Genomic DNA, 10,975 nt, shown 5'->3' on the forward strand with positions numbered 1-10,975 from the left:
AGTTGCCCAGGCGGGTCTCGAACCTGCGGGCTCAGGCAATCCATTCACCTCAGCCTTCCAAAGCGTGGGATTACAGGCTAAGCCACTGAGCCCGGCTTACCAACTGTCAGTTTTACTGTATGAAAATTTTTTGTTATTTAAAAAAATATTTAATTAACACAAAAAGTATATATTGAAGGTTTACAAGATAAGGATGTGAGAGATATATATAATCCTTACCACAGGCATATTAGTTAACACATTTATCATCATCCATAGTTATTATATGTGTGTCAGAAGTTGAGGACACTTAAGATTTGCTCTTTTAGCCAATTTTAAGTAAACAATACAGTATTATTAACCAAAGTCGCCATGCTGTACATTATATCCTCATAACTATGTCTTTTTTAGCTGGAGTCTCACTCCATCACCCAGGCTGTGTGCAGTGGCACACTCATGGCTACCCCAGAGTCAGCCTGCTGGGTTCCAGTGATCCTTCTGCCTCAGCCTTCCAAGTAGCCGGAACTATGGAACTACAGGTGCATGCTACAACACCTGGCTAATTTTTTGATTTATTGTAGAGATGAGTTCTTGCCAAGTTGCCCAGGCAATTCTCTCACTTTGGCCTCCCAAAGTACTGGGATTACAGGCTGAGCCACCGAATCCGGCCAACTTATACATCTTATAACTGAAAGTTTATACACTTTGACCAACATCTTTTCTAATTACCACCTTATTAAAAAATTATTTTTTAAAATTTTAGAGTTGTAGTGTACAAATGGGAATTTACTACATAAGTAGGTTGCATCCAGCTTAAGTCTTGGCTTCTAGCTGACCTTCTCTTCCCCTGATAGTGGACCAGGTACCCAGTATGTTGCCACATGCTCCTTGCCCCCCACCCCCACAGGCAGCATCCAGCATCTGCTGGTCCCACCCTTGTGCTAGTGTGAGCAGGGATCAGGGTCTGCTTATGAGTGAGAACATGTGGTATTCAGTTCTTTGTTTCTGTGATAGTTCACTTAGTATAATGGCCTCCAGCTGCATCCAAGTTGCTGTGAAGGCCATGATTTTGTTCTTCTTTAGGCTACATAATATTCCAGCATCCATATGTACCACATTTTCTTTATCCAGTTCACTTTTGTTGGGCATCTGGGTTGGCTCCATGCTTTTGCTGTTGTGAATAGTGCTGCAATAAACATGAGTGTGCAGGTGTCTTTTTGTAGAGCGATTTATGTTCCCCTGGGTATATTCCCAGAAGAGGGATTGCTGGATCATATGGAAGCTCGATTTTTAGTACTTTGAGAAATAGTTATGGTTCGAGTGATGCGCAACTGCTCCCCAATAAATCAAAGGGGCAGGGAACTGGTAGAAAGTTTATTTCTGAGTTCGAATCCAGGGAGCAGAGCCAGACTTGAGGTCTTTCTAAAATGGTTTTGCTCACCCTCCAGGCTTTTGCAGTTCACTTTGATAAGTCCAGAGTTTTTGTACCTATACATTAGCTGTGTGACCGCAGAACTTGAGTTTTAGCCGCATTTATCAATAGTGACATTTTTCATTTCAGACTTCCTGGTGCCAGGTACCAGACGTATCTCATAGCTTTTATCAGTAGGGCCCTGCAGAAAGCATTAATCAAGATTGCCATAGAGTAAAGGGAGTTCACAAGGCCTAAGGCATCATGCACTATGCAAAATTATACAAATCACAAAACTTCTGATTACATTGATACAAAAGTTATACAAATCACAAGGCTTACATTGATACCATATGAGTCAAACTTATGACCACTCAGAAAAAGGGGTAAATGAGGATTTGCATCTTTCAGTTGATTGGGTATGGACTACAGGGAAGTCAAGGATCCCATGAAGCAACTTACTGGGAGTGTACAGGATATAAGGGGAAGGGCACCTTTGATTAATGCTCAGGAATGTTGTTAAGGAATGTACAGGAGTGTCTGAGTCCTTGCCACCATGCCCTTCTCTAGTGGCTGTGGCGATATAGGCAGACATTAGTGGGTCTCTGTATCAAAATTGCCACACTACTTTCCACAGAGGCTGAACTAGCTTACATTTCCACCAATAGTGTAGAAGTGACCCCTTTTCTCCACAGCCATGCCAGCACTTGTTTTTTTTTTTACTTATTAATATTAATAATAGCCATTGTTACCAGTGTTAGGTGGTATGTCATTGTAGTTTTGATTCTTAGCAATACTCTTGACTTGTCCTCATAGCCACAGGGTGGCCACTGTGGCTCTAGCCATCACATCATCCCTTCCAACCCAGGAACATGCAGCAGACTTCCGCTCACCTGTCAGTGCATTCCAGACTGTCAAGTGGCCCTCAGGATGGGAAGGCCTAAGAAAAGACAGCCAAACCACTTGTCTTTTGAATTTTACATGGGTGAGGCAATTGTCAAGATAGACTCTTTTCCCCCTATACCTGGCTTCTTTCTGGCCCCTCCCTCAGGGAGCAGCCTCTAGCCAATGCTGGTTTCTTTCTTTCTTTTTTTTTTAAGTGAGAAAGCAGGATTTATTGAGAGGACAGAAAAGCTCCCACAGTAGGAGGAGACCCAAAGGGGTTGCCTTTCTTTTTCTTTTTTTGAGCTGGAGTCTCACTCTGTCGCCCAGGCTGGAGTGCAGTGGCACACTCACAGCCACCCCAGCCTTGACCTATTGGGCTCTGGTGATCCTTCCACCTCAACCTTCCAAGTGGCTGGAACTACAGGCATGCGCTACCATGCCCAGCTAATTTTTTATTTATTATAGAGATGAGGTTTCACCAAGTTGCTCGGGCTGGTCTCGAACCCACAGGCTCAGGCAATCCACTCACCTTGGCCTTCCAAAGTGCTGAGCCACTGAGCCTGACACAGAGGCTGGTTTCTACAGGATATGCTTATTCCCAGTAATGAGTCATGGAATGTAGGTGACTGAGCAGAGCTGCGAACAATGTGGGTGGCATCTTTACTCACTGTAATTGTAAACACCGTATAGCAATTTGAATAATTAACTTGCTTGATTATAAAACTGCTGGTTGTACTGTCCCAAGGTGTGGATTCTTTCTTCACCGACCAGCCACTATCAGTACTTCCTGTAAGTTCTTTTTTTCTTTTTGAGTTGGAGTCTCACTCCAGCACCCAGGCTGGAGTGCAGTGGCATGCACACAGCCACCCCAGCGTCGACCTGCTGGGCTCCGGCAATCTTTCTGCCTCAGCCTTCCAGGTAACCGGAACTACAGACATGTGCTACCATGGTCTGGCTAATTTTTTGATTTATTGTAGAGATGAGGTCTCACCATGTTGCCCAGGCTCGTCTTGAAACCGCGGGCTCAGGCAATCCTCTTGCCTCAGCCTCCCAAAGTGCTGGGATTACAGGCTTGAGAGGCTGTTCAAATCTCTAGAGAATGCAGTATAAGGGGAGAGGTGAAATTTGTGAGTTCCGTCATAGCAGGGCTGCTAGATTTATTTATTTATTTACTTGTTTTATTTTTTTAAGTTGGAGCTCACTCCGTCGTTCAGACTGGAGTGCAGTGGCACACTCACCGCCACCCCACATCAACCTGTTGGGCTCCAGTGATCCTTCCACCTTAGCCTTCCACAGGTGCGCACTACCATGCCTGGCTAATTTTTTGATTTATTGTAGAGATGAGGTATCGCCAAGTTGCCAGGGCTGGTCTTGAACTCACAGGCTCAGGCAATCCACCAGCCTCGGCCTCCTCAAAATGCTGGGATTACAGGCTAAGCCACTGAACCTGGCCTAGGGTTGCTAGATTTAGACCATAAAAGTACTAATATCCACTTAAGTTAGTTCTAATTACCTATGCATATATTCATTGATGTAAAAGAAAAATAATGCAGGGGCATACTATATTAAGAATTATTAGCTGGGCTCTGTGGCTCAGCCTGCAATCCCACGCCTTGGGAGCGCAGGTTGAAGACCCGCCTGGGCAACTTGGTGAGACCTCATCTCTACAATAAATCAAAAAATAGCCAGGTGTGGTAGCACGTGCCTGTAGTTCCAGCTACTTGGAAGGCTGAGGCGGAAGGATCGCTGGAGCCCAGCAGGTCGAGGTTGTGGTGGCCAGGAGCGGCCACTGCACTGCAGTCTGGGCGGCAGAGTGAGACTCCAACTCAAAAAAAAAAAAAAAAAGAATTATTAATTGTTTATCTGAAATAAATTATATGTATCTAAGTTATATACCTCTCTTTAATTACATTTTCTTGATGTTTTGGATCTCCTTAGCAGTTTCTTGTTTTGTAGAAATTCCTTACAGTTACAGCCCATTTTTCATTTCCATCATAATGTATCCTCTACATTGGTATGTTACACCAATTCATCTTATTTCATCCTTTTGCCCGCTGGCCACTCATTAAAGAGAACATTCACTCAATCTTAGCAGTATGAGCTAGTATACTGAACATGTACTGGCATAAAATTAGCAACTCTGGAAACTACTCATTGGGTTTGATTTGTTGAGGTGCATAATCCCACCTTCTTTAGTATAGCTTGCTTTTGCATTCTTTGGGATTTCATTGCATCTCTCACTCATCAACTTTTTTTTTTTAGATTAGAAAATGTAGTTTATTTAGAAAGTAAATTAGAGAGAGAAAAAGAAAGAGGAGATTTACCTCTCAAGGTTGAGGGCCCAAGCTTAAGAAAACATGGCCTAGCCATAGCTCAAAGGGCTCATGGCCACATTATAGCTTAGCAAGACACTGGCAGTTTTGGTCTGATTCATCAACTTTTTAAGATGTTGTCCACCGCCAACAACAGGAAAAACATCACAGTCAATTTGTATTCCCTTTAACACTTCACATGGTGTTTCCACTTGTTCCCAGGCTGGAATAGTATAACATCCATGCAAAAGAAAAGGATCCTTAAAGGGATGAAATTAATTTCAAAGATAGTCATGGCAAATGCCATAATAATTATCCTCTTTGAGTCAGAATTTCCTTTTCTGCTCATAATTAACGCTGTCTCTTTGAAGAACAGCCTTAACACTTAAAGGGATAAATATTTCTTTAATGGTTTCTTTAATGTATTTGCAAGTTCCGTTAGGCAATGGAGTGCTTCAATAACACTGTTTGCTCTTCTGTCAATTTGCATAATCCTATTGCTAAGGGGATATTGAAAACTCTGAACAAGAAATGAGTAGGCTTCACTCAGTAAATTATATATAAAGTCAACAAGAAATCTGGGTGCTTTCTTCATAATTAAAGTATGATTTGAGTGCTTTGGATAAACTGAGGATTCTCTCAAGTGAATTTGTTAAAGAGAGACAACAGGGTTTTTAATGTGAGTGTATCGAACACTGTCTAATGCCCAGAAAATTACTAAAGTCCTTTAATTGATCAGTTCAAACAGTATTAATGCTATAAATTAGAGAATAATTTCATGACAATTACTTTGAAATTGTCAGTAGAAAGAACAGCAGATGCTGTTTGAGCAGCATTATGCAGAACACAGGCAGGGCAGCCTACCCCTTCCATAGAATCATTCACTACTCTACTTTGAATAAACATTGTTAGGTCTGGTGGCTCAGGTAAGAAGCAAAGAATTGCACAGCAATTAGCTAAGGAAAGATAGTTTCTTTAGAATGAAGATTAAAGAGAGAGAAATAAAAGGGAGGATTCACCTCCTCCAGATTGGGGAGAAGGCCAGAGTTTACAAAGAAGCATGGCCACCATTGTTTGAGGTTGAATGCTTTTTAAACCTTTGCTTTGGTGTAGGGGTAAGTCGTTAAGGTGATGGGGTGGTAGTCTCTTTTAAGTCATGATGAAGAGGCAGGCAGATGGGTGGGTTCATCACATAACTGTTGCCATGGTGATGGGGTCTGTCTGTAACACGTAGGCCATCTTGGTTTTTTTATGCTGAAATACAGACTTGCGAGTAGAAAAATAAACAGTATAAAGCAGGCTCGGGAAGGGGGTTGTAAATTATCAATAGCTATCTCTGGGAAAATGGTTCTGTCCTTTGCTAATGGCTAGAGGGTCAATTAAAGTAAACTGCTAGAAAAACATGACAGAGCTATGCAATGCTAAAATGGCAGCTCTTTGGCTAAGAGTATTTCATTAAATTTTCCATTTTGGCATTTACCCTTTCAATTGTCTTCAGCACCTTTATGCAACTATTCAATAAAATGTATATTTGTATTATTTCCATGAAAGCAGTATGATTTTTTCATTGACTGGTGAGTCAATAAGAGAATCTCTGTGAAAATTTTCTATTATTATTGATGTCTCTTCTGAAAGAGATCTTACTTGGGATAGACTTACAGGCAAGCCTTTTTTTTTTTTGAGTTGGAGTCTTATTCCTTCGCCCAGACTGGAGTGTAGTGGCACACACACTCACGGCCACCCCGGTGTTGACCTGCTGGGCTCCGGCAATCCTTCTGCCTCAGCCTTCCACATAGCCAGAACTACAGGCATGTGCTACCACGTCCAGCTAATTTAAAAACATTTTTTTATTATAGAGATGAGGTCTCACCAAGTTGCCTGGGCTGGTCTAGAACCCGCAGACTCAGGCAATCCCCTCACCTTGGCCTCCCAAAGTGCTGGGATGACAGGTTGAGCCATTGAGCCCTGCCGAGGCAAGGTTTTTCCACGAGAAAATTATTGGATGAGAAAGAAACTTATTTTTTCTGCATTGTGATTACTTGCATCTTGCCTCTCAGGCTGTCTTATAAAAAGGTGAGGCAGTTAGAGCTTTGATAATCTCTGTGACAGTAAATGGAGTGGCTATGCTTTTATTATTGCAGGAGATTTTGTGCTGGCACTTGAAAATTTCCTTGCAATGTTGATATCAGAAAATACTTTTGGCAACAGTATGTTAAAAGCAGTCATTTGAACCGAAATATGGTGTGGAAGCCATCACAACTTGGCTATTATTTTATCTTCTTTATGTGAATTCCTATAAAACCAAAAAATTATTTTATCACCTTCTTTGGTACTAGTCGAGGAAATCATACATCTCTTGTGCTAAGCAGACAGCCTATGCTAGTTTATGTCTGGATTTCCTAAACAAAGAGCTTTGTGAGGGCCAAAGTTCTTGGTTCCCTGGAGGTTTGCTGAAAATCACTTACACAAGGCAGATTGATTAGTGGGAGAAAAGGCATATACATTTATTTAAGGAGTATCCACGTGAACCTTCAGAATAAAAACCCAGTCTCCCAATAAGCTACAGATATTTATAATCTTGAGGTTACAGAAATAATGGGAGCTTGGATCCTGGCAGAACAGGTTATGAAAGGGGGAAAAGAGAATTTCTGTTGAGAGGCAGTAAATGACAACTAGGAAGAATGATTGTATTGGGGAACAGACATTAACTTGTAAATAGTTCTCTTTAGAATTTAGAAGATCCTTGGAAATAGTAATTACTTTGGATTTGTTGAGGTGTGGCTACATTTTTGGTCTTCTTCTTGTAAGGGATAATAAGATAATGTGGGGGAGGGTGTGGAAAAAACAAATTGTTCTCCTTGGGGGGTCTGGACTTCAGGCAGACAAAGGGACTTCAAACTTCTTTGAGAGAGACAGTGTTGTGTGTGGGGCGGGGAGTTAGGGAGAACTTGAGACTTGTTCAGTTCAGCATGTCAAAATGCCATATTTTGGGGGTACTGATTTCTGAGTCTCAACAACTTCAAAGTACTTTTTTTCTGATTAGTAAATATCCACTGTTCAAAAAAATGTATCACAAAATTTGCACTTGTGTTTTGGCATTTGATGGCTCAAATACACAAATGCAATGCCATGTGTGGCAGGCTGGATATGGCATGGCTGGACTTAAGGGAGTGGAAGTATTCACCAAGACAGTTTATCAGTTAAGAAAGGTAGATTTGTTAAAGATAGATATATTGTGAAGGGCACAATGGCCCAACCAGTAGAGAATGCTGTCTGCTGTCTGCAATGAGGCACGAACTAGCGGGGTGTTTTTTTTGTTTTTTTTTTTTGAGTGAGAGTCACTCTATCGTCCAGGCTGGAGTGTAGTGGCACACTCACGGCCACCACAACCTTGACCTTCTGGGCTCAGGTGATCCATCTGCCTCAGCCTTCCAAGTAACTGGAAACACAGGCACACACCATGATACCTGACTAATTTTTTGATTTATTGTGGAGACAGGTCTGGCCGAGTTGCCCAGGCTGGTCTTGAACCCACAGACTCCGGAAATCCTCTCGCCTTGTCCTCTCAAACTGCTGAGATTACGGGCGTGAGCCACCACGCCTGGCCAGAGGGGTGTTTTTATGAGAGGGGTCCAGTGTGGGCCAGGGAACTGTCTTTGGGGGAGGTCTGTGCAAGGAAATTTTTCAGAGGTCTGTGAAGGGGCTGATGGATGATGGTATGATATTTTGTTTCTTTAAGATAAGTTAGTTAACAATAATTAACTGCTTTTTGTTTACTGTGCAACTAGCAGTGAGTGGTTAACTGCTTTTTGTTTACTGGGAACTAAAAGCAAATATTTTACAGCTGACTAATCAGCTTTTACTGCTTTTTTGCTGTTATCAGTAAGTCTCTTTGTAACATTTGTAAAATTTCATCCTGGGATTTCCTTCCTCAATTTACCCAGTTGCTGCTGGCCTAATCGGGCTTCATATTCTTCTACATAAAATATAGAATTTTAAAAAATGAGCTTGATAAGCTGCCTGGGCACATCTGCTACTCACAAGTCTGAACTCAACCAATCATAAACAGGAGTTTGAACAGATGAAACGATAATGAACTCATGAACTAGAAATAAATTTAACTAGATATTGGATGTGAAAACACGGGCACTTCCCATTTGCCTGGCAGAGAGAGCTGTGTTTCCAGGATTCAGGCTCCCAGATGAAAGTCAAGCTGGCTTCAGCTAAGGCTTTTCAGAGTGTTATTGAACCAAACTGGAGTCCACTGGCCTGGCACAGAAAAGTCAAACACTGACACCAGGATGGCAGCAAGAGAATGTGAGGCATTTATAGCAGGGCACCAAGCAAGGGGAATCAGGTAACTAAAAGCTCAAATCCTGACCTCCTCATGACTTATGAGTAAAGGATTTTAAAGTCGGGGAGGCAAAGGTACAGGCAAAATCATACATCGCTATATGGAGGCCATACATTGGTTTGACCTAAAAAGGTGAGGCATCTCAAAAGTGGGAGACCTTGGGTTTAAAGATTTTCTGGTTTGCAATTGGTTACATTTGAGATCAGCAGAAAATAAAGTCAGTTCTGACTTTTGGATGTGACCTCTTCCAGGGACTGCAGGAAGAAATGTAAAATAAAGAATGAAAGGTGGTACCTATAGAAACCTAGAAGAAACTTATCTTATTCTTAGTTTAGTCTTTTTGCCTCAGCATGACCATTAGAAAGCATTCAGACATTCTACTGCAGGACAAGCAGAAGCCTATTCCATCCCCCTCAGCAAATCTCCATCAGATGCAAGACCAGGACAACCCAACTTTCAATTCATGGTTTAGCATAATAATCTCTAGTAAACTTTTAGGTTCCTTGTCAAGGCCATCAAAGATCACTCTTTGGCTGGCCAAAGTCATAAAACTGATAATACTACCACCTTTGGTCAAGGAATTTGTGAATTGCAAATGTCTAACAAGTCTCTTGCAGGGAAAAAGACCCCTCAAGGCCCAAATGCCCCAAGTTAACCTAATCAGTCCTTTGTGACCTACATGACACAGATAAACCCCACCATGGTAGCAATCATGTGACTAACCCACCCATCTGTCTGCTGTCCCTCACCTGATGTCAGTACCTGCACTTGCCTGCCCCTTTGTGATGACAAGGAGCAGACCACCGCCTGATCACTTTAATGATCTTCTCCCATCTAGGGGAATGGTTAAAAGAACTCAACCACAGGCACCCAGCGCCATTGCCTTGCTAGAGTCTGGTGTGGCCATGTGCTCTTTGAGCTATGGCTGTCACCAGGCTTCCTGGCTTTGGCCCCCTCCCCCACATTAGTGAGGTGACTCTTCTCTCTCCTTCTCTTTCTCTCTCTAATTTACTTTTAAATAAACTTTTCTCTGTCTCTTTGTGTTGCAATTCTTTGCATTTACTCGGATCTCTGACTAACTGGTGCTGCACCTCCCCTTGTCTCTCCATCCACCCTCACCCTATCCGTACCCTAACAAAGAAGAGTAGTAAGAATTTAGTCCTTCATTTCTCTTATCTGAAGTCTCTATGCCAGTGGACCTTTTTGGTGGGGGTCTGGGTTTCTGAAAAACAACTCAGGGATCTTTAGTTTCTGTAGGACGCAAAACATCTTCTGACTTTAAAGTTCCTTGCCTATTATTTTAAGCTATTACTTTCTTGCTTATTAAGTTGCTTATTTCCTTCTTAAGATTAGCTAGGCGTGGCCTTGTTCTCCACTGTCCTCCACTGTCCTCCTGCTGTGCTAACACTACCCAGCTCTCATCAGCCTTGGCTGGCCATCTCCCTGACACCCAGCTCCATGCCTTCAATTGAGTGGAGAGTTCTGATGGTGAGATATTTGAAGTTGATGTGGAGCTTGCCAAACAATGTTGGAAGATTTGGGAATGAAGGAGGTGATGACCTAGCTCCTCTTTCAAATGTCAATGCAGCAATTTTAGAAAAGGTCATTCAGTGGTGCACCCACCACAAGGGTGAACCTCCTCCTCCTGAGGATGAAAACAGAGAAAAGCAAACAGATGATATTCCCATTTGGGAACAAGAATTTCTGAAAGCTGATCAAGGAACACCTTTTGAACTTATTCTGGCTGCAGATGACTTAGACATCAAAGGTTTGCTTGATGTTATATGCAAGACTGTTGCCAATAGGATCAAGGGGAAAACTCCTGAGGAAATTCACAAGACCTTCAATATCAAAAAATGACTTTACTGAAGAGGAGGAAGCCCAGGTACGCAAAGAGAACCAGTGATGTGAAGAGAAGTGAAATGTTGTGCCTGACATTGTAACACTGTAAGGATTGTTCCAAATACTAGCTGCATGCTGGGTTCGGTGGCTCAGCCTGTAATCCTGTGCCTTTGGGAGGCTGAGGTGAGTGGA

At 42.3% G+C, this 10,975-nt stretch overlaps 1 pseudogene across 1 annotated transcript; it reads left to right on the plus strand.

The window, feature by feature from the left end:
• Positions 1–10,347: 10,347 nt before the first annotated feature.
• On the plus strand, positions 10,348–10,905 carry LOC103253112 (annotated as a pseudogene). The gene has a single exon (XR_002481510.1). The product of XR_002481510.1 is annotated as an S-phase kinase-associated protein 1 pseudogene (transcript).
• The last annotated feature ends 70 nt before the right edge of the window (positions 10,906–10,975 follow it).

This window comes from Carlito syrichta, unplaced genomic scaffold, assembly GCF_000164805.1.
Source record: "Carlito syrichta isolate Samal-C Ts95f unplaced genomic scaffold, Tarsius_syrichta-2.0.1 Scaffold66630, whole genome shotgun sequence".
NCBI classification, from domain to species: domain Eukaryota; kingdom Metazoa; phylum Chordata; class Mammalia; order Primates; family Tarsiidae; genus Carlito; species Carlito syrichta.